Source organism: Alexandromys fortis, unplaced genomic scaffold (genome assembly GCF_014885135.2).
Source record: "Alexandromys fortis isolate MF-2015 unplaced genomic scaffold, M_Fortis_MF-2015_v1.1 scaffold_28, whole genome shotgun sequence".
In the NCBI taxonomy this organism is placed as follows: Eukaryota; Metazoa; Chordata; class Mammalia; order Rodentia; family Cricetidae; genus Alexandromys; species Alexandromys fortis.
In genome coordinates this window covers 3,426,901-3,452,209 of record NW_026067901.1, presented here as the reverse complement: position 1 = coordinate 3,452,209, position 25,309 = coordinate 3,426,901, and the positions used below count along the sequence as shown (strand labels likewise).

The following is a 25,309-nucleotide window of genomic DNA, read 5'->3' as shown; positions in this document are numbered from 1 at the left end:
TGTGTGTGTGTGTGTGTGTGTGTGTGAGAGAGAGAGAGAGAGAGAGAGAGAGAGAGAGATTTATTAGAATGTCTTACAGGCTGTGATCCAATTAGTCCAAAAGGATTGTATACCAACAGAAGGTCCAAGAATCCAGTAGATATTCAGTGTTTGAAACTGGATGTCTCAGCTGGTCTTCAGTATATGTCAGAATCCTGCAGAAGTAGTTCTAATGACAGTGAAGGGATGGACTCGCCAGTGAGACTGAGCATAAGCAGGCAGAGACAGTGAGCTTCCTTCTTGCATGTCCTTTATATAGGCTGCCAAAAGAAGGTGTGGCCCAGATTAAAGGTGAATCCTCCCACTTCAAAAGATCTGGATTTAAAGTGGTTCTTCCCACATCACATGATTTAATTAAATTTAATGAAGAAATAAATCCTTCCCAGGTATCCAGCTGCCTGAGTTTTAGTTAATTTCAGATGCAGTCAAATTGATACCAAGAACAGCCATTCAAGCTGTTTATAGATTATTCATGCTCCTGGAAGTAACCCCAATAAAGTAATTGGGGTTCAGCAAGCCATACTTAGAATACTTTGGTCTGTTGATACCATCTCTATATGGATTAAATAGCAGTTTATTTAAATCTATCCAGAAAAAGCCATAGAACAAGTTACTAAGAAAATCAGTCTAATCACAGAACTACCATGTGGTCCAATGATGTTATATCTGCATTTAATCTAAGGAATCAAAGTCATATATACTAAAATATCTATGTCTACATACCAATCTTTAGGACAGTACTCTTCACAATATCTATGTATATCTATATATAGTGGCTGAATGGCTAAGGAAAATGTGGTATGTCTATAAATAGTATTAGCTATTAGTCATTAAGAAGATTGAAATCACATTGCAGGTAGGGATACATTAAGCACAATATGGCCGTTCCAAAAAGCACCATGTTTTGTCTCCTGTATGGATTCCAAATTATGGAAAGAAGCAGAACAAGAAAAAAAGAAGGATGAAAAAGAAGAAAGTACAGAAAGCAGAGAAGTTGAAGTGGAAGGAGGAAGAAAGGAAGACTAGAAGAAATGACATGTAAGAAGTAATGATAAAGGAAGTCTAACAAAATTATATAAAAATGCCTTACCTACATGCATAAACTTTCATAAAGTAATATTTTATACTGTTAATATACACTAATCTAAAAAGTAGAAAATATTTTTTGTTTTCTACAAAATACAGTATTAGAAAATAAAAAAAAGGACTGAAGAGATGGCTGCTCTTTTTGATAACTCAGGTTTGGATCTTAGCATCCATGTTGCGGTTCACGATCATTTTCAATTCTAGTTCCAGGGTATTTGGTGCCCTTTTCTGAATTCTGGGTCACTAAATACATGCAGCACATCCTACATGCAGACAAAATACTCATACTTAAATACATCTAAAAAAGAAAGAGAAAGGAGAGAGGGAGGGAGGTGGAAGAAGGGAGAAAAGGAGGGAGGGAGAGAGAGAGAAAGAGAGAACAAGTCATATTCAGAAAGAAAATATTCATAGTATTCATAAAATATGAGTCTGGTGAAGAATTGATATGGGAACACATAAATACACAGAATCCTTCCTTATTGAACAATAACAAATTAAGCAACAATAAAACAATAAACAAAACCTCTAAACACACATATAATCAAAGAAGACCTACAATCTGCAAAAGAGCACAGAGAAGATGCTCATTTATTCAGTTTTAAGAAACTGAATAAAACTTGGTGGTGAGGGCCCACACCTTTAACCTTAGTACTCGGGAGACAGAGGCAGGCAGATTTTTTAGTTTGGGGCCAGTCTGGTCTCCAGAGTGAGTTCTAGGACAGCCAGGGCTACACAGAGAAATCATGTCCCAAACAACAACAAAAGAAAACAGGGAAAGAAGGAAAGGGAAGGAGGGAGGGGGGAGGGAGGGAGGGAGGGAGGGAGGAAGGAAGGAAGGAAGGAAGGAAGGAAGGAAGGAAGGAAGGAAACTGGATAAAAACAACACTGAGCTAAGTATACACTTCTACTGCAGTGGCAGAATGGTTGAAGTTTAAAACTTTAGTAAGTTACTGATGATCAGAAAAGGGGCATCAGGATGTCTGAGTTTTTGCTGCTGAGGATGCTGAATTGTGTGGCCCTGGGGAGGACACTGTGGCTGTTCCTTATGAAGCTAATTACAGTTTTACTATGTGATCCATTCATATTTACCCTGTCTCTTTGAAAAGTTAAACACATACCTGAAAATGACTATTTCTGTAGGAGCCCACAGAAATGAGTCCACTCCACCATGACTTAAGGTGATGTTAAAGCAGTCTTATGCCTTCTTTCCCCCTTTTTGGATTAGAGTATGCAACACACAGAAGATTAACACCAGCATATTCAATATTCACTAAATAGCTCTCCTGGTTCTATTGTCTCTGTATTTCTTTTGTATCTCAATTCCTTCTAACTAATATTTCTAATCCATGCACCCCTACCCTGGAACATGCAAACCCTGTTAAGGCTTAACCCTGACATGTTTCTATTGCTTTTATTCATAACTACCAACACCTAGAAGCAAACAAAATGTCCTGAAATATTGTAAAGATTTGTCAGATTGTGGTGCATCCATACAATGAGACATTATCCAGCACGGTGAGCTGATGGTAAGCCATGCTACAGGAAAGCACAGGGAAGAAACTAAGGTGCATATTGATAAGTGAAGGAAACCATTCTGGAAATGAGTACATGGTGCTGCTCAAATTACTTTGAAGATCTGACATATTAGAAAAGGCAAAATGATAATGGCAGAAAGAAAAAAATCATTGCCGCATCGTCTAGTAAGGGAAGGAGGGACAAACAGGCAGCCACAGGACACCGTTTGGAAGCAGTTAATCCCTTCCTGCATGATGCTTACAGAACATTGATGGTCACTTGTTGAAACCCTAACCTTATATTTCAAGCAGTAAGTCAGGTAGTCACAGCACTCAGAAGACTGAGTTAGAAGGGTCACCATTTCAAGCTAGCTTGGGTTGCATAGTGAAAATCAAGGAAAAGAAACTGAAAATAATTTAGAAAGTTGAAGAACCTTAGGAGAAAGGAAAGCCTATGACAAGAGACTATAATAATGGTAAAAAATGAAGCAACTTTTCAATATATGTATATATGGTATATATGTGTATGTGTACATGCATGTGTGTATGATTTATATGTATATAATATATTCATATTATGGCTATATGATGTATATGTCTGATATATATGGTGTGTATGTATACATGTATTTTAAGATGCTTCTACACTAGCAAGTCTCTATGTAGCTTTTTCAAGGGCTTTTAGTGTCCATCATCCCTCTCCACACCCCTACCTCTACCATGCCCTCCAGTCCTCAATCCCTCTTGCTCCACTATTCTCTGCCCCCTTCACATCACCTGCATTCTAGCTCCTCCTACCTCTCTCTTTTATTAATAAATTTATTGAGAACCTTGGGACCTAAGCCCGGTAGAAAACAGAAAAACCAAACAAGAGCCGCCTCTAATGGCAACAAGCTCAAAGCATGGAAGCAGAAATACAGAACCACACAGCCAGTAAGTGTGTTAAAAGAGGATTTTTTTTTTTTCAAAACAGAAAGGATATTGTGTTCAAAACCCTGGAATCAGTACCAACCAGAGGCAGTGCAGGAGAATGCAAGCCTACATGTGGAGCTTAGAGGACCATCGTGGTGGGGGTGGGGCTCTTGCCTCACTCAGTGTCCCGTGTCCTGTGTCATCGTCCCCCCCCTCCCGTCTCCAGGGCTCACTGCAGGCAGGTATAGACCACCTTCCCACCCAGCAGCAGAGGGGAGAGAGAAACAGGCTGTTTCTGACACTGGTTCCCAGGATGCCAGCTGAGACCAGGTCCTGAAGTGGGTTGTGGTCCTCAGCAGCCTAGCACTGAGCAATGCAGTGAGCGTGGAAATGAAGCGGGTCACCCGGAGAAAATAGGTAGTCACCACCAAACTTCCCCGGCTGTGCCTAGGACGAAACCCCCTCTCACACAGGTCTCGGCAAATGCTGTAGCGCAGTTCTCATGGGCAGAACTGCCAGCGTAGGTCCAGTCTTGGGCTGCACATGCCAATTCAGGGGCTTAGCCTTTACCGGCCAAGGCCTGGCAACTGGATGAGCAGGGCTGACCTGGGCAAAAAGGGTCGCTCAGTTTGAAGGCCTTGGTCGGGGAGAGGTGGAGTTTGTTTCCTCCGGCTGGGCAGAAGCCTGGCTATCATCACTGTTCTCTCTCCCTTGGGTAGCTTCCTCAGTCCTTGAATCCTTTTCTGGCTTCTGGTTCTTGGCAACTGGCCCATTACAATCTTCTCTAGGAGTCCCTGACACGGGGTCTCGTGGGCTTCAGCTGCCAAAGTGTTCTGCTCCCAGGAACTGCTCTTGCTGGAGTTTGAACAATGCCAGGCCAAAAGATAAGATTTCAGGAATCCAGACATGGGCCTCTCTCTGCCAAGAGCCTGACTTCTTTGGGAGCAGAAGTGGTCGACCCAGGGCCTAGTGGCTGTGGAATAATCCTTCTGTTAACTAGCCTATAGATGGGCAGGAAGAGATTGGGTAGAAGACCCAGACTAGAAAACTTCTGGGAAGAAGAAGAAGGCTGAGCCTGAGTGGTCATCAGGAGATGCAGAGGAACCAGACTTTCTGGATGACAGGTAACATCACAAGCCACATAGCATACATAGATTGATAGAAATAGGTTAATTTAATTTCTAAGAGTTATTAATAAGCCTGAGCTATCAGTCAAGCATTTATAGCTTATAAATTTGCAAGTTTCCTTGTCATTTATTTGGGAACTGGTGGGTGGGAAAGGAAAGAACACCTGCAGCTAGTTCTGATGGGGCTGACGGGACAGACCCACTGTGGGACCCCAGCTACCAGGTGATCTGGCAGCTCCTGCAGGGCCTCAGGTCTTCACACCAGCCAGTGACTATCTGTGCGGGCCACCACCAGCATTCCTCTGCCTATCTCCTCTCTCAGGAGAGACCCCAACCATATTAAGGCCCCTGCTAAACTTCTAAACAAATCTCAGTTTTTAAACACACACATGCACACTCACACGCCCACACACATCTAAAGTTTCTAAGCCAACGCCCACAGAAGGGAAAAACAATTTAACATTTGTCTCATGGGATTTGGGGTGATCTCACTAAGAGTGATTATTTTCAGCTCCATCCATTTACCTCTAAATTTCATAATTTCATTTTTCACAATACCTATCTGAACAATATTCCATTGTGTAAATGGGCATGCTTTCATTGCCCATTCATCAGGTGATGGACATCTAGGGTGAGTCCATTCCAATCAACTGTGAACAGGGCAGCCGTGAACACAGATGAATGAGTGTCTGTGCAGTAGAATATAGCGTCCTTTCAGTATACGTGAAAGAGTGGTGGCTGGATCATATGGCAGATGTAAAAAAATAAAAAAGTAAACAAAACACCTTGTATTTAGTTTTTTGCAAAACCTCAACACTGATTTTCACAGTGACTCTGCAAGTTTTATTCACTCCCACCAATGAATAAGTGTTCCCCTCCCCCCAAATTTATGCCTGCACTTGTTCCTGTCATTTGTTTTTTGTCTTTGTTTTATTACTGTTTTGGCTTTTGAGGTAGCATCTGACTATGTAGACTTTCCTGACCTGGAACTCACTCTGTAGACCAGTCTGACCTTGAACTAATGGACAATGTGCCACCAAATGCCATGATTAGAGGCATGGGGCCCAGCTTGTGTCTTTGTTTTAGTAGCAGACATTCTGACTGGGATAAGATGAAATCTCAACACAGTTTTACTTTGCATTTCCTTGATGATGGCTAAGGTTGTTGAACATTTAAACTCTATTTCTTAGCTATTTGTATTTCTTTTTTAAGAACATTTTTTAGTTCTATTCCCCAAGTTTTAATTGGGCTGTTTGGTCTTGATGTATCATTTTTGAGCTCTTTGTATAATCTGGACACTAGCTCTCGGTCAGATGTATAGTTGCTAAGGAATTTTCCCCCTTCTGTGAGCTACCCCTTTACTCCAATCATGGTTTCCTTTTCTGTGCAGAAGCCTGTTTCAGTATTTTTGTACTAGTATTTTTTTTCTATAACCATGATAAATTCCATGACCAAAAGTGACTTGGGGAGTAAAGAGTTGATTTGGCTGGCATACAGGTTACAATCGATCATAGAGGAAAGTCACAGGGCAGGAACTAAACAGAAACTGTGGACAAGTGGTGTTTACTAGCTTGTGCCTCCTGGCTTGGTCAGTCTGTTTTTCTGATCCAACCCAGAATCTCTTGCCCAGAGAGGACACTGCCCACAGTGGGGTGGCTCCTTCCACATAAATTATCAACTGAGAAAAAGTCCCATAAAACTTGCTCTTAGGCCAATCTGATGGAGGTATTTTTCTCCATTGAGTTTCCCTCATCCCAGGTGACATTAGGTTGACTCATGAACAAAAACAAAACAACAAAAACAGCACAAGTTTCATAGTGGAGTTGTTCTATAATGGAGGGGGCAAAGCCTCTCTTAGGAACCTTCAGCCACCAAAACAAAACACCTGCACCATAAATGAGCTACTATTGGCTAGTGCTCTTGTTTACTCTCCAGAACTTGATGTTACGACCTTATTATTGAAGGCCCCATACATATGAGTGGAGAATATGTCAAAATCAAGCTGACACCAGCCTGGAAGCATCATGTCTCCTGACTAGCTCTCACAGTGCTGGAAGGTTCAAGGCACGTCACTGGGGGATAGACCTACTCATCAATTTTACCATCAGGATGGGAATTTGAAAGTTAGCATAGGGAGACTGGGATGGAACAGAAGTGCAGTAATGGATTGGAATTGGAAATAACATATAAATTCAGTTCAGCGTGACATGATTACCAACAGCTATGTATATGATTATAAATTCATGCAAACACACACACCAGTGCGCGCGCACACACACACCATTGTGCACACACACACACATGCATCCACATATACATGCACACACATACACCTTTGTTTTCTCAACTAAAAGGCCCTAAAGGGGGAGATATTCTAGTTGCAATAAAAACGTTGAACACCAGTTCCTATTTTGTAAACACCATTCTTCACTCTAGTCTCCTTAGAGGACCTATTAACTCTATGACTAGAGCAGAGACTGTAGAGAATCAACTCAGAGAATTTCATGGTGTTAGAAAATAATAAAGTGAAGAAAAAAAAGATATGTTAAAAGGACACAGGAGTGTCATGATCCACCTGGTCCTGGAACTTTGGCTATGGGTAGTAAGGGAAGGAAGAAAGGACAGACATACAGACACACATGCAGGAAAGCTGAGATCAGATGGGGTGTACTACCACCACAACTGGGAATCTCAGAGTGGTTATTAAATAAAGCACAGAGGGAGGGGTTAGTTGGTTTCCTTAGGAGTTCTCTCTGTATGTGTACAGTCTCAGATTTGAACACCCAAAAGGAGGAAGCTGTAGTTGCTTGCCTTTACACACACAGATAGTCATTCAGAACACTCAGATTGGACTCCTGTTGAGTTTTGTCACCCTTCTTGAGATTGGCCCGGATGAAGAAATAGCTTTGCCAGTGATGCATAGATCAGAGGCCTCTGAGTTTTCAACACGGTAGAGCTCATGTTCACAATACATATGCACTCAGGACTTCACTCAGGCATGGCGTCTTTGGATTCCTACAGAAGAGCCTACTGAAAGAACTATCAGTGGCAAAAAAAACCAGAGCAGTTTGGACCACAACATAATAGTCATAATGAATCATAATTCAAAATATACATAAAATATTCCAGAGCCCATGTGAACATAAATGACTGAATAATAACAAATGGAGGGGCAAATCTTCCATGCAGAACAATTATTTTATGCAAAAACTCCATATTAAAAGATAAATAAGCACAACTCTCCACATTTTAATGTGGAGTGTACATAGTTACTTCTTAAGACACCATGGAGACAAGGGAGTGACCACTGAGGGAGCTGGTCCAAGCCAGAGACATCTGTGGCAACAGGCCTGAGCCAGCAACCTCCTTTGAACAGGCCTGAGTCAGCAACCTCCATTGGAACAGGCATGAGCCAGCAACCTCAGCTGGAGCAGGCCAGAGGTAGCAACCTCCACAGAAGCAGGTACAAGGCAGTCGCAACTGAGGGAGTAGGCTGGAGCCAGAGACCTCTGTGGGACCAAACACAAGTCAGCAACCTTCAAGGAAGCAGGCCCAAGGTAGCGACCTCAGCTGAAGCAACCCCAAGCAAGCAACCTCCATTGGAACAGCCCAAATGACCCCCAGGATTGCAGAGTGACCCCCTGGAGCACTGAGAGACCTCTGGGAACACCAAGTGACCTCCAGGATGACTGGAACCATGGCCCTTACTGCATAAGGAGCAGACATCTGAACCTTGTATCCACTGGCACCTGGAAGATTGATCACCAGAGACACAGCTCCAACTACACCAATCAGAGGAAAAGATGGGTAGACAAGGTAAGAACACACTCAACACCACAAAGAGCAAAATGACATCAACAAAAACTAGTGGCACTACAATAGCAAGACATGGAAACCCAAATATAGATGAAGGAGAAGAAAATTACCTAAAAAATAACTTTAGGGGGATGTTTGAGGTCCATAAAGAAGAAATGAAAATTCCCTCAAAGAAATAGAGGAAAAGAAAAACAAAAACTTGGAAGAAATCAACAAATCCCTTAAAGAAAACCAAGAAAAAACAATCAAACAGAGGAAAGAAATTATTCAAGACTTGAAAACCAAAATAGAGAAAATAAAGAAAATACAAATAGAGGGAATTACAGAAACAAAAATTGTGAGAAAATGATCAGGGACCACAAATGAAAGAAAAAACAGCAGAATACAAGGGAAGAAGAGAGAATCTCAAGAGCTGAAGATACAAAAGAGGAAAAAGACTCATTAGTCAAAGAAAACATTAAATCTAACAAAAGTTTAACACAAAATATCCAGAAAATATGGGACACCATGAAAAGACTAAACCTAAGAATAATAGGTATAGAAGAAGATGAAAAATTTCAACTCAAAAAAAAAACAGAAAATATATTTAACAAAATTATAGAAGAAAACTCTCTCAACCTAAAGAAAGATATGTCTATGAAGACACAAGAAGCTTTCAGAACACCAAATGGACTGGATCAAAAAAAAAAAAAAAGACCCCTAACCACATAATAATCAAAACACTAAACATACAAAATAAAGAAGGAATATTAAGAGCTGCAAAGAAAAAAGGCTAAGTAACATATAAAGGCAGACCTATCAGAATTACACCTGAATTCTCAATGGAGACAATGAAAGCCAGAAGGTCCTGATCAAATGTTATACAGACACTAAAAGAACACGGATGCCAGCCCAGACTACTATATCCAGCAAAACTTTCAGTAACTATAGACGTGCAAAACAAGATATTTCATGACAGAACCAGATTTAACCAATACCTAGCCACAAACGCAGCCTTACACAAAGTATGAGAAGGAAAACTCCAACACAATGAAGTTAGCAACATCCACAAAAACACATAAAATAGATGATCTCACAGCACCAAATCCCAAAGAAGGGGGAAATACACACAATAATATCATCAACAGCAAAAACTAAAATAACAGACACTAGACACTAGCAATCACTGGTCATTAATATCCCTTAATATAAATGGACTCAATTCACCCATAAAAAGACACAGGCTAAGAGATTGGATATAAAAATAGAATCTGTCCTTCTATTGCATACAAGGAACACACCTCAACCTCAAAGACAGACATCACTGCAGAGTAAAGGGTTGGGAAAAATTTCCCAGATCAAATGGACCTAAGAAACAAGCTGGTGTAGCTATCCCAATATCTAAGAAAAGAGACTTCAAACTAAAACCAATCAAAAGATACAAAGAAAAACATTTCATACTAGTCACAGGAAAAAAATTCATCGAGAGGAAATCTCAGTACTGAACATGCCCCAAATACAAGGGCACACTCATATGTAAAAGAAACACTACTGAAGCTTAAATCTCACATTAAACCCCACACACTAATAGTGGGAGACTTCAACATTCCATTCTCACCACTTGACAGATCTGTCAGACAGAAATTAACAGAGAAATAAGAGAACTAACAGAAGTTATGACTCAAATGGACTTAACAGATATCTATAGAACATTCCATCCAACATAAAAGAATAAACCTTCTTCTCAGCATCTCATGGAACCTTCTCAAAAATTGACCACATTCTAAGTAACAAAGGAAACTTCAACAGATAAAAAAAATGGGAATAACCCCATGCATCTTATCGAATCACCATGGCTTAAAAATTAGAATTCAACAGCAACACTAATTTCAGAAAGCCCACAAACACATGGAAATCAAACAATGCACACCCGAATCGTCATTGGGTCAAGGAAGAAAGAAATAAAGAAATTAAAAACTTTCTAAAATTCATTGAAAATGACCACATAACATATCCAAATTCATGGGACACAATGAAAGCAGGGTTAAAAGGAAAGTTCATAGCACTAAATACCTACATAAAGAAGCTGGAAAAATACCACACTAGTGTGTTATCAGAACACCTGAAAACTCTAGAACAAAAAGAAGCAAATTCACTGAGGAGGACTAGATGGCAGAAAATAAATTGAGAGCTGAAATAAAAAATAGAAACAAAGAAAACAATACAAATAATCAATGAGACAAAGAGTTGCTTTTTCGAGAAACTCAACAAAACAGACAAACCTTTATCCAAACTAACCAAAAGGCAGAGAGAGAATATACAAATTAACAAAACCAGAAGTGAATAAGAGGCTATAACAACAGACCTGAGAACATCCAAAAAATCATTAGGCCATATTTTGAAAATCTGTATTCCATAAAATTGGAAAGCATAAAAGACATGGACAATTTTCTGGATAAATATCACTTACCAAAATTAAGACCAGATAAGCAAAATAAATAGACCTATAACTGATAAAGAAATTTAAAAAAAAGTCATCAAAAGTCTCCCAACCAAAAAAAGCACAGGGCCAGATGGTTTTATCACAGAATTCTATCAGATTTTTAAAGAAGAACTAATACAATACCACACAATAGAAGCAGAAGGAACATTGCCAAATGCTTTTTTTTGAGGCTATAATTATCCTGATACCCAAACCACACAAAGACATTACTAAGAAAAAGAATTAAAGAACAATCTCACTCATGAACATTGATCATTGATGCAAAAATACTGAATAAAATCCTGGCAAACTGAATCCAAGAACACATCAGAAAAAATCATTCATCATGATCAAGTTGGCTTCATCCCAGAGATGCAGGGGTGGTTCAACATATAAAAATCTGTCAGTGTTATCCACCATATAAATACGCTGAAAAAATAACCCCACATGATCATCTAATGAGATGCTGAAAAAACCTTTGACAAACTATAACATGCCTTCATGATAAAGGTCTTGGAGTGAGCAAGGACACAAGGAAAATACCTAATACAATAAAGGCAATATACAGAAAGCCAACAGCCAACATCAAACTAAACAAAGAAAAACTCAAAAGCAATCCCACTGAAATCAGAAACAAGACAAGGTTGTCCACTCTCTTAATATCTATTCAATATAGTTCTTGAGGTTCTAGCTAGAGCAATAAGGCAACAAATAGAGATCAAGGGGCTACAAATCAGAAAAGAAAAAGTCAAACTCTCATCATTTGCTGATGATTTGATAGTTTACATAAGCGACCCCAAAAATTCTATCAATGAACTTCTATAACTCATAAAGACTTTCAGCAATGTAGCAGGATACAAGATTAACGCAAAATAATCATAGCCCTCCTTTACACAGATGATAAATGGGCTGAGAAAGAAATCAGAGAAACATCATACTATACAATAGCCACAAATAGCATAAAATATTTTGGAGTAACTCTAACCAAAGAAGTGGAAGATCTGTATGGTGAGAACTTTAAAACTTTGAACAAAGAAACTAAAGAAGACACCAGAAAATGGCAAGTTCTCCCAAGCTCTTGGGTAGATAGAATTAACATAGTAAAAATGGCAGTCTTAACAAAAACTATCTACAGATTCAATGCAATGCCCATCAAAATCCCAGCAAAATTCTTCACAGATAATACTCAACTTCATATGGAAAAACAAAACAACAACAACAAACATACCCAGGATAGCCCAGAGAATCCTTTACAATAAAGGAACTTTTGGAGACATCACCAACCCTTACTTCAAACTCTGCTACAGAGCTACATAATGAAAATAGCCTGGTATTGGCATAAAAATGGAGAGGAGGACCAATGGAACCAAGTTGAAGACCCAGATATCAATTCACACATGTATGAACACCTGATTTTTGACAAAGAAGCAAAAAATATAAAGTGGAAAAAAGTAAGCATATTTAACAAATGGTGCTGGCATAACTGGATATCAACATGTAGAAGAATGAAAATAGATCCATATCTATCACCATGCACAAAACTCAAATCCAAATGGATCAAAGACCTCAACATAAAACCAACCACACTGAACCTCATAGAAGATAAAGTGGGAAGTACACTTGAACACATTAGCACAGGAGACCACTTCCTAAATATAACTACAGTAACGCAGACAGTGAGAGAAACAATTAATAAATGGAACCTCCAGAAACAGAAGCTTCTATAAAGTAAAGGACATAATCAATAAGACAAAACAGCTGCCTACAGAATAGGAAAAGATCTTCACCAACCTCACATCTGACAGAGGACTGATCTCCAAAATATACAAAGAACTCATAAAATTGGTCATCAAAAGAACACATAATCCAATTAAAAAACTTGATACAGACCTAAACAGAGAACTCTCAACAGAGAAATCTAAAATGACTGAAATACATTTAAGGAAATGCTCAACCTCCTTAGCCATCAGAGAAATGCAAATCAAAGCAACTCTGAGATTCCATCTTACACATATAAGAATAACCAAGATCAGAAACACTGATGACAACTTATGCTGAGGATGTGGGGTAAAGGGAACACTTCTGCATTGCTGGTAGGAGTGCAAGCTGGTACAGCCCCTTTGGATATCAGTATGGCGATTTCTCACAAAATTAGGAAACAACCTACCTTAAGACCCAGAAGTACCACTTTTGGATATATACCCAAAGGATGCTCAATCATACCAGAAGGACATGTGCTCAACTATGCTCATAGCAGCACTGCTTATCATAGCCAGAACCTGGAAACAACCTAAATGTCCCTCAACCATAGAATGGATAAAGAAAATGTGGAGCCTTTACACAGTGGAGTAGTACACAGTAGGAAAAAAAATAACATCTTGAATTTTGTGGGCAGATGGATGGATGTAAAAAGCATCGTATTAAATGAGGTAACCCAGACCCAGAAAGACAAAATTATATGCAGTCCCTCATGAGTAGACATAAAGCAATCTTTCACAACCCAGGCGATCATTCACAACCCAGAGAACCTAGACAACAAAAAGGACCCTAAGGGTGCCACACATGGATCTAATGGACATGGAATGTAGAAAAAGACAAATCGCCTGAGTAAATTGGGAGCATGGGGACCATGGGAGAGGGTGGAAGGGAAGGGGAGAGGAAGAGAGGGCAGTGGAGAAGAGTATATAGCTCAATAAAAACAATAAGATGCTTGAAACATTTATTAGATAAGGTAGGCAAATTAAATTCGACAGATTGCAGGAGTTGGGAGGGATAAGGGACAATGATTCCCCCATCTTAAATGGTTCTTTCTCATATATTGTACAGACTTTAAAATATATGTTAAAGGTTATGTATAAATATATTAAAATATATATTTTAAATCATATATTAATTATATATTTTATATATTATATATAAGAAAACACCATGGACAGGAGGAAAAAGTATTATGGCTACTGTAGAAGAATGAAGCAAGCCCTACCCAGCCAGGTGGTAAAGACCCACCATGATCCATATGCTATGTTCAGAGTAGGTACCAATGATATTTTACCTTTGTGTTTTGCCCTAAACCTACAACCTCCATATAATCAAAAGGAAAGAAAAGTTATGTCAGAGAAACAGTCTATCCCAATAAGCATGTCTCTCAAAACAGCCAAAGTTTCAAGGCAAAACTAACTAGAAGTGAGAAAGAGAGTATAACTTTGACAAAGAGAACAATTTACCAAAAGAACCTTTCAATCTACACACTCACATACCAAATCTGGGTACACACAACAGACTAACATGAGGTGTCTCCATACCCCACTTTCACCAAGGGACAGGTCATCCAGGCAAAAAGTAGAATAGAAGCAGAGAAGCTTCAGAGTTAATCATGTCACAGATTAATTAGATATAATGGTTTATCAACAGAATGTTCCACCTAACCACTACAGAATACACTTCCCAAGGCCTGGTGGACCTATCTCTAAAATACATCATTTACTAGGAGAAAGAAAATCACAAAAATTAAAAGAAAATTTAAATAATTCCTTTTCTTATATATGACAACCATGAAATCAATCTTGAAATCAACAGCTAAAACAATATATAAATTGAAGAAACACACGGGGATTAAATAATGCACTGTTGTATGATGAATAGGACATTGAGGAAATCAAGGAAGAAAAAATATCTGGAATTTAATGAAAATGAAAACATGATGTGTCAAAAACTCTGTGATATAATGAAGGCACTCCTAAGAGGGAAAGGCTTAAGGAAAATTGGTAAGAACTCAAATAAGTAAACTAATGATAGACATTAAGAGTTTGAAAAAAAAAAGAACAATCAGATGCAAAACTATAGAAAAGAACTAAAGAAAAATTCCTATAGCAAAACAAGAGATAGGAAGAAATAAAACTTAGGGAATCAATGAAATGGAAACAACTACCAACAACTACAAATACAAAGAATCAGCAAAGCAGAGTTGTGCTTTGAAAAGGTAAATAAGGTTGAAAAATCCTTAGCCAAATCAACCACAAGAAAGGGAAGGCCAAAGCTCATCAAATTAGAGATTAAAAAGAAGACATCACAGAAGATATAAATTAAAAAAAATCAAATAAATTAAAAAAATCATAAGGGCAAAGAACCTATATTTCACTAAATTGGAAAGTCTAAAAAAATGGTTCAACTTATAGATCTATCTGAATCACTGATGTTAAAACAAGATGAGATCAATAATTTAAATGGATCTGTGATTAACAGTTAGATTTAATGAAGTCATTAAAATGAGGAAGATGAAGGAAGGAAAATAAAAGATATCCCAACTCAAGAAAAAAAAAATAAAATAAAACAGCCGAGGTCCAGCTGGATTCACAGCTTCAGAACAGGATTCTAGAAGACCTTCAAAGAAGAACTAAAATGTATCCTTCTCAAATTATCTATTATAAAACAGAACGAGAAAGAAAACCCCAGTTATAAAACCAGTATTATTCTAATAAAACCAGATGAAGACACATTCATGCACAAAAAGAATAAAACTAGAAAGAATATCTCTAATGAACATAGATGCAAAAGATCCCAGACAAATACAGGAACACATAAAAAACATCATTCACTATCCCCAAGTTGGCTTTATTATACACATGTGGGGATAGTTCAACCTACACACATTAACAAATGTAATAAATCACGTAAATGGACTCAAAATCATGAGTTTATTAAACAGAAATCCCAGTGCGAAATGTGGGGTAGTCTCTTATGAGTTACTGGTCATAGAAGCCCCAGAACCCCGACCACCACCATGTATATTCTTGATGTTCTACAAAACAAGATGATCTAACCCTATTGCTGAAGATACCACATATTTTAAAAATTTTTAAATTTATTCTGTGTGTCTTTTACATCATGTATTTTGATCCCATTTATTTCCTCGTCCCTTCACATCTGCCCTCTATCACTGCAACCCACCACATAAAACAAAATTTATGAGGAGAATAAAAAAAAAAAAATAAAAGGAGAGAAAATTGAAAAAACTAATCATGGAAGTTACAGTGTGACAGGGTGAGTCACGCAGAAACCCCTTCGTCCATACATCTTTACATGCAAATGCCAACTGCAGAGTCATTGGTCTGGTTCGAGGACTCTGGTTTTTAGTTCACTATTGATCATGGGTCCTCACTAGGACTCTTCCTGGGATATCCTGTTGTTGCCCTGTGTTGTGGAGATCCTGCAGTTTTGGGCCTGCAGGTCAGGTCCCTTCACATGCTCTAGCAGATCATAGATAGAATGGATGTTGGGGAAGGCCAAGTCATAACCCTGAAACCGGGCCTGAGCAGTTGTGGGGTTGGTCTGTCAGTCAGTTCTCCGCTGTCCTCAGCACCAGCTCTCTAGCATTAGAGAGGCTAATTCGTATCTTGCAGTAATGAGCACGGCATAGGGGCCTGCTCTCATACCCTCAGGGTCGACTCTCCCACGCCTGCACTATTAGGGCCAGGTCTACTGCACTGCCCAGGTGAGGTTCAGAGGCTATTCTCCTGAGCACTGCAGCCTGTGAGGGGTAGGGACTGCCCTCCCGCTCTTATGACCCCAAAGCCAGCTCCTCCACCTGTCTCAGGCATTGATATCACATATTTTCATTGCAAGATACAGAAAAATCAAGTTGGAGCTGAGTTGGAAGCTTCATCCCTGCAGACTAGCTTTCAATAGTTCCTAAAGATGCAGGAATGGGGACAGTAAAGTTGTCAGTGGTCCTTATCCAGCTGTGAACTCTGCATACCACAATATCAAACTGTCAGGCAAGCCCAGCCACTGATGCAACAGTGGCAGAGCTGCCATGGGACAACCAACTTCTTTCTGATGGGATTTTAGAGCATATCCACAGGAGGAAAGCACCTGGTGCTATAAACATGGTCAACAACATGACTGGGGAATTCATAGGCTGGAGATGGAGACATGAGACATGCTACTGTTGTTTTGCTAAATTGGCATAGTGTCAAATTTCCCTTTAAATAGATTTATACCCTAGATGTGTGCTGCCATCAGTCTTGGTTAGATAAACTTCTGAGTGGAGTGGTTAGAGACTAAGAACTTGTCATGGTGCTGAGAACAAGCAATTGTCCAGTGATCATTCTTAAATGGGACTTCTGTATTACCTCATTTACCCAAGCCTCACAGAATATCACTGAAGAGAGGAAAGAACAGAAGAGCTGAAGGATAGGAAGGGGTGTGGTAAAAGGTTGTCTTTGGGACATGATGTGGCTGCTGCATCCGTCCATGAATATACAGCAGCAGTGAGTACCTGCACCAGACCCACACACGACTGAAGTCCATCAGTGATGGGGGAGGGCTCATAAGGCCACACCTCTCTAAGAGCAGTGGTTGACAGTTCAAAGTTGCAGATGGAGGTATGAGTCCTATTCCTCAGTGGTGTAGCTACAGGTCCATTGCTCCTGCTCAGGCAAGAGACCATCAATAATACAATGAGACGTGGGAAAGTCATCCTAGGAAGACTTGGAAAGAAGGGATTTGTGGCAGGGTGGGGGAGTGGAGAGAAAATACAGAGGGAGTTCTCAGAGCATGTCAGCTCACAGGAGCCTAAAGAGCAAGATTTCTAAACATGATGTGGTGCTCTGACTCCTGAGACAGCAAAAGAACATTAGAGATAAGTTACAGAGACATGAAATTACAGATTTACTTGGTAATAAAATAGCAGAATTGGTCCATTGATTTTAACAGGTATTCTGTAACTTAAGATGGTAATAGCCAAGGAACCAAGGAAGGGTCAATGGGAAAAAATGGGCTTTCTGTAGTATTTTTCTGTAAGCAAAACTGCTTAACAAAATAAAGACTGTTGCCCAAAGTAAGAAGTAAACATTCTTGTCTCACTCAGCACACAGCACACAACTCAGACTAGCTTGGTGACAACAGCAAAGAAGTCAAAACCTTTTGTACATGTTCAGTGACTGCAACCTTGTCTATTTCCTGAGGCTCCTAGATATTAAAAATATAGATGGATCAAGATAAATCTATAGAAAATATTTAGACCCAATATTTCCCTTATGTTCCTTAAATGCTTAAAATTGAGAAATGGACATAAGCAGCAGTGTAATATAGCTCACTTAGTCCATATAGGAGGATTCATAACATATATTAATTCAAAGCATATTACAGTCTACTCAGTCACAACTATAGATTAGATAATGATACCTTACTTTCAGATGGTTTTAATTTTACTCTCTGTCGTTAATATTTTATTATTATTATTATTATTATTTCTAGCAGCTAACATTGAACTACATCAGAACAATTAACATCTTCTCAAGAGCCATGAAGTAGCTATTACCATAATACTTGTTTCACAGGTGAGGATTTAAAACCAGACGAAACGGCACAATGTGTCCATACTGTCAACGGTCAAAAGTAGACTTAGTATACAGAGTAGACAGTCTAATATAACCAAAAATTCCATTCTGCCTCCAGCCAAATGCATAAAAACATGGGCAAGAGGCTTTGTTGCTGTTGCTTGGTTGTTTTTATTCTTTGATAATTTTAGTGTATTTAGATCCTATTCACCCACAAAGCCCCCTCTAACTCCTCCTGGACACCCCTCCCCCTAACAAATATAGGGTTTGTGAACCCTTTCACAGAGGTTCTTTGTGCTGAGACACACCCACACACCAGCTTTAAGGCTCCTGGAAGGCCCCCTGTTCTTGTCTGGGACCTCTTTAAGGAGGACATGCACCAGGCAACAGTCCATTCTGGTTTTCAGAGCAAGCAGCTTGTGTGCTGTTCGCAGCAGGCCGGGGACATAATTCCTTGCTCTGCCTCCAATATGAGCAATTCCTCTCCACCTAGTGGCCTCGGGAGATCCCCAAATCCAGCTCAAGACCTGAGTGGCAGAGAAAAGACACATACTTCTCGAGAGAGGCGCAATTCAAGAGGATTTCACTCTGCTGCTTTGGGCAGAGTCATGCAAGTACTGTTTTTTTCCCAGGTCTTGGGACAAAGAAGAAACCCACGGGTCCCACACTGGTCACAGGGTGCCCTCCCCCTCGACCTGGGCTCAGAATCTCAGCCTCCTCTGAATATGTTTATGGTGAATACATAAAATTTTGAGCCAATTTAAAAGAATAAAGAAGAATCTGAAGGAAAAATAAAGTGTATCACCCTCAGACTTGAATATTTAAAATAGCATTTCTTTTCTTTGCCTTCTGCAAAATTATCTGCATTAAAATTTCCCCCAAGCACTGTTTTCCAAATACATTGTTTAATTAAGATGCTACATTAAACTTTTAAGATGGAGTTGAGCATTATAAAAAATAATATTCCGGCAGCTTTTATTTGGAGAGAAAAGCCACTCTTCCATTTCAAAACTAATGCAGCAAGAGAAAAAGCTTGTGTTTCCCTTTCCAGCTAAAAGCAGCCAGCACCAGTATCTGTCCTCATATTTTGCTGAAGATAGAAGCACTGTGTTTCTTTCCTGTGATCCTGGACCAGTAAATTAACCTCTGTGCCTTGACTGCTTCCTTCTATGCAAGTGGAATAATAACAGTACCCAGTTTGCCAAGTGTCCTGCTTCACCCTCCTTCCTGCCAAGCAACCACCACCTTGTTGAGTTCTACTACACTGGTCCCTGGAGCAAAAGAATTGTCCCATCTGTGTTTGTTAGGGTTTTACATGCCCTCATGAAGGAGTGGAATGGATTAAGAAAACCTCATTTGAGTATCCAGCCTTTCCATACCACATCTTGTATCAATCTTGCCTCGCATGCACGTGGCCTGTGTATAGGTCAAGGAAGACTAGAGGAAGCTCAAGTGATGGCAAAGGAGGTGTGGCTTCATATATTCTGCTTGGGGGAGACCCTTATCCCTGCTGCTTAAAAGCTTTCCATGTGTGGCCTGTTGGGAAGGTTGGACCCACATCCTTCACCCCCTGCCCCCCAATCCTGTACTCTGTAAGGAAGCTCAAAAAACTCTCTGGTTCCTTGGAGTGAATCATGCCTTGGTTTGCCCTTGCAGCCATAGAGAGAGAGGTAGGCCTTGTTTGTTTTTAACTACAGCAGACCACAGAGAGAATTAAATAGTATAAACAGCATTATTACTCTCAAGGAGAAACGCAGGAGCCTGTGGACTCTTGGCTATGTGTAAGCACTTCATTTGCTCTCCGATGTTCTTTAATTGAAGGTGACTGATTTTATAGCTCCAAGCCCTGCCTCCTGAGATTTAGAATTAAATATGCAGTCAGCACATGTACTTGGATATCCACAGATATCTTCTACTTTTGTAGCTCCTTCAGACAGACCCATTGCACTGTTGCTTTAACTTAAAAATATTTTTTTAAATTGGCATTACAAGGCTGGGGTACAGAATACTATAGTTTGAATATAAAATATCACCCACCGGCTCATGTGTTAGATGCTTGCTAGCCTTGTTTTGGGAGATCCTGGAAATGCTCATAGGTGGGGCCTATCTGGAGTGACTGGGGCTATCCTTTGAGGGCCGTATCATGTCCAAGGGCTTTTTCTGTTTCTACTGCTGCTTCCTTCTTCGCTGCTGTGAGATAAGCAGCCTGTCTCTATGACCCTGCTACCCTGATTACCTCACCATGTGCCCAGACACAACAAGACTACAGACTGTGGGCAGAGAGCCTTGCAGCCATGAGCCAAAATAAATCCTTCCTGGAAGCTGTTCATTCATGGGTTTGGACACTTCGATCCAAGAACAACTGATTGGAGAGTGTTTAAATAGTTGCACAGGCTTATTCTAAGTTGTGTCCTAGGAAGAAGCGGGGGGGGGGGGGGGTAGATAGGAAATATTTGAAATGTCCTGCAAGAAATCAATGCTTCAATAAAGGCTCTAAATATATAAATGCTTTTTATTAAAAAAAAAGACCAACTAAGACTATCATATTGGTGCTTATCTTAAAAGATATTGAGATTTAATATCTAAAGAATAAAATGATAAAAAGAACATGTCCATTGCTTAAGGAATAGACATGCTCAGAAAGGACACTGTCCAGTAATTTTATATGAGCTTAAATGTCCTTGCACAAACATGAAACTAGAATTTAGCAAGCCTGTCAGGCCTCTGAGCAGAGCTGGAAACTCAGGTTCCTATGGTTCAGCATCCCACTAATTCCCACAGCACAGACCACCCAGCAAGGATGGCTGCTCCTCGCCCCGTCTCAGAAGCCCTTCCTTCGACCCTTCCAGATATCAATCAGATGCCTGCTGCAGAGTGGGCTCTTGTTCTTATAGCTTCCTGCCCGTCAGTCGTGGATATGGAGCAGAGTTTGACATAGGCCTTGTGTTCAAGAGACATCCTCTCAGAAAGTAAGGTTGCAGGGATTAAAGGTGTGAGCCACCACTATCTGGGTCTTTTTCTGCATCTATCTTGTGTAGCACACGGTAGCCTTGAACTCACAGAGATCCATCTGCCTCTGTCTCCCAAGTCCTGGGATTAAAGGTGTGTGCCACCACTCCCTGACCTCTAATGGGTTAGCTTTGCACTCTAATCCTTAGGCAATCTAAATTTATTAAAATACAAATAAAATATCGTTACAGAGACCGGAACCCTAATAAAACCATTTGCTCAGGTTGCTTCTGCCATAGCCCCTAGCTCTAGCCTATGAACTCCTAGTGACTTGTAACAGGCAAGGACAGTATGGTAGTGGGACACACAGTGGTCTATCCTGTCCCCCAAGGACCTAAGCCTGCTCAAAAGCCCCCTGAGCCTTCCTTCTGTCCTAATCCCACATAATACTCTTTATCAAGTTATGCAGAGAAGAGCTAATGTAAGCAAGACGGTGTTTGAAAATTGGCCAATATCCCAAGAGTCCCAGAATGCCTTTGGATCCATTACATTTTTAAGCACAGGCTGTTGTAGGATTTTGTCAATAACAATGCCACAAGAATTTTACAGCTGTTCTTGGCTGTTGCACCTTGCGCAGACTGATCTGCCATCCTTGTTCATTTAGAGGCACTTTTATGCCTCTTTAGCAGCTCCCTAAATATGCAAAACACGCCGAGGCTACCATGATGTCATCTGTATAACAAAACCTTTTCCAGAGGTTTTCCAGGGCCAAGAAAATAAAATCAATCCCTAAACTTGGGTAGGACCTGCTGGCGCCTGGGTTGGCACTGTGACAATATTTATAGCTGTAGCCTCTCTATTCACCATACCCGGCTACAGGGGAGCGTTATAGATTGGCAAACCACTTACACCCCTAGTACAACCATTTTCTGGAGGGAAACATTTCTCCCTCAGTCCGGGGTGATTATTACCTATCCCTGGGACAGTCTAAGTGTTACAGCTCTGAGGGAAATGGTATCCTGGAAGTATGGGACCAAGGAATACAAGACAGTTGCACCGTACAGCAAGCCCCATGTAAGAGATTTATTGGGAAAGACACAGAAGGGAAGGTGGCTGCCTCTGCTTGGGTGAGAAGCAGCAGGGAACTGAGCCGAAGGCAGGATTTATAAATGGTTTATTGGGGGGCTTTCCAGGGTGGCCTCGGATTGCTGAGATTCTGTGGCCTAATTCTGGGGCAAAGGATTGGTGTGATTATCTTCTTGGCCCTGGTCTCAGACTTGGGAATAAGTCAGTGTCAGTGTGTGTTTTCCTTGGCCCTGGTCTCAGGGTTAAGTCAAGGCAAGTCCAGGTCTCAGCGTCAAGTCAGGGTCAGGGAGTCCTTTCCTTGGCCCTTTTTCCCCATGTGAGGATTGTTGGAAATTTGAGCTCAGGGATTGGCTGTTTTCCAGGCTCAGGGATTGGTCCTTTTTGTGTGTGTGTGCTCAGGAATTGGTGGGGTTTTGTGATTAGGGATTGGTGGGTTTGGGTAGGTTTTCAAATCCAGAAGTGGGCCCAGACAGTTTGCTCTTAGAGACAGGTTTGATTGTCTTCGCCTGCATTGTTCTATCATGGGTCCCTTCTGACAATGGCTCCTTGGGCTTTAAAGACCCCCTGAGCACACAGTTGGGCTTTGCAGCAACTTTTTTTCCCTCAGGAACCCCAGCTTGACACAAACCTTGCCACATTTGTCTTCAAGTGATCCAGACAGGCCCCTTCCTCTGTTTTGCCATTCACTAAGTCCTCTAGGTTGCTCTCTTGCTTTACAAACTCTCTTTACAAGCTGGATTAAGTCACTGATTTCTGCCAAAGCCTTTTCTACTTCATAAACATCTTGCCCCACCAAAGAGCACAGCAAGGACACTAAAGCCCCACACCAGTCCTGAGGTCCCTGCTGAATCAACCTTTTCTCTAACTCCTCTGTGAACACAGTTTGATTTGGCCTGGTGAACTGGGGTTAACACTCAGCTTCTCTTACCCCTAGTTCCCTCAAAAACACCTGAAGGACACTTACCCACAGGAGCACATGGCTCTGGCAGGCCTCTCCCTTCTCCCCTGTTCCCTCAACCTTGCTAAAAAACATTAGAATACATTCTGGAAGCTAGTCACCAAGGTCCTTTCCCTTATTTGTCCGTTTCCTCTTCCTGATGCTGACTACCAAGGTCCAGCCATCAAAGTATTGAAGTCTAGCAATCAAAAGCCCACTTTGACTCATCTAATTAACATGCTCAATTAAAATTAAACACCTCACCCTAACACCAGTTTTCCCCTTGTATCCTTATAAACTGTCATTTGCCTATGGGCGACAACTGTCTCCTCTTTATCCAGATGCATTTTTGTGTACCCCTGGGACAAATAGCCCTTCTCCTTTTCCCTTGTCCTCTTCCCCTTCTTCCACATCCCCTCTCTCCTTTACCATGGCCTCCTGCCCATTCTAACACAGACTTCCCCTTTTCCTCATCTTAGAAATTACACCTGCATGGTCATTTGCTGCTGTTTCTCTGCCTGAGTCAGGAAGTAGCCACTTCAACTTTTCTTTCCTGCTTAATAAAGGATTTCTCTGTGAAAACATGTTTGCATGTTTTATGCTTAATCCAGGGTCCAGTCCCTGCTGTGCAGGGGGGGGGTCCCCTTCAGCTGTCTCAGCCCCAAATGCTTTTCTAACTACACACAACAGAGACCAGGCAATTTCTGACACTGCTTGCTTTTGGGCTAACCTTTAAGACTGCAAAATTTTCTCTAAACCTGTAACTGTTTTCAGAACATCTCAGAGTTCAATGGTGGACCCCACTCATCAAGCAGTCATGACAGCTCAGGTCACATGGATGAAGACTGCCATCTTGAAATTCTTCCACAGATACTCCTAGTCCTGATATCTCAGCCTTAGTTGTATGTCGGTATGTCTCACTACCCATAGCTAGAACCACGCAACTGATTTCCAGCACGAGGGCACACTGACACACACACCATACAGCAAAGGACAGCAGTATTAGAATCTTCTCCACAGATGCTCCCCCTTCCAGCTCCTCAGCCTCAGCTGCCTGCCTTCCTACCCACAGCCAGGGCTATGCATTCACTTTTCCCCATCCCATTTTTGGTTCTGTAGAGTCCCTGCTTGGGAGCTTATGTTGCTTTGTGACAAAACTTATCCTGGGGAGACACAACACACATCTACTCGCCAGAGATAGGCAACCCATGACAGACCAAAGTCCAGATATTACCAAAGTCCAGTTTGAAGAACCAGTGAATATTATTGGGGTTACTTAAGAGAAGTGTGCGTAATAGGTTACTTTCCCTGTTCATCTTCCCCAGTACCCAGCTCACTGTGTTCGTCTCCTCCAGTACCCAGATCACTGTGTTCGTCTTCCCCAGTACCCAGATCACTGTGTTCTTCTTCCCCAGTACCCAGATCACTGTGTTCATCTTCCCCAGTACCCAGTTCACTGTGTTCTTCTTCTCCAGTACCCAGTTCACTGTGTTCTTCTTCTCCAGTACCCAGTTCACTGTGTTCATCTTCCCCAGTACCCAGATCACTGTGTTCATCTTTCTCAGTACCCAGTCACCTTCCAGTATACTCCATCTTACTGACGGAATGGTCTCCACCTCTCCGCTGCCCCTCAGGGAGCTGTAAGTTCCATGAGGTTGGATTTTTGTCTGGCCACCTCAGAGAATTAATACAACTAATTTGCCAAAAATCATGACTTTCTCACGAGTGTTAGGCGTCTGTTGAGCAAACGCCAGCTCTCTTCCTTCTTTCCTCATGTATCTTGTCCACTGCTCCCCGCAGCCTCAGCTGATGCTCCACTCAGTCAAGGAGACCGTCTGTAACTCCTGCTCTATGCCCAGCTATGGCTGCCATCCTTTTGTACCTTTCTGTCGCCCTCACTGAGTACAGTTTGTCAGAGTCCATGTCTGCAAACCACTGATTGCAGTGTCCCTACAGCAGGGACTACGGCCACAGGATAGGAGCTGTTCAGCTCTCCACTGTATCTCCAGGCCAAACACAGCGCTATGCGACAGGCCTTAAAT

The 25,309-nt window shown here is 40.9% G+C and overlaps 1 pseudogene; it reads right to left on the bottom strand.

Moving 5' to 3' along the window:
- Positions 1 to 3,677: 3,677 nt before the first annotated feature.
- Positions 3,678 to 24,823, bottom strand: LOC126494077 (tRNA-splicing endonuclease subunit Sen34-like; annotated as a pseudogene).
- Positions 24,824 to 25,309: the final 486 nt, after the last annotated feature.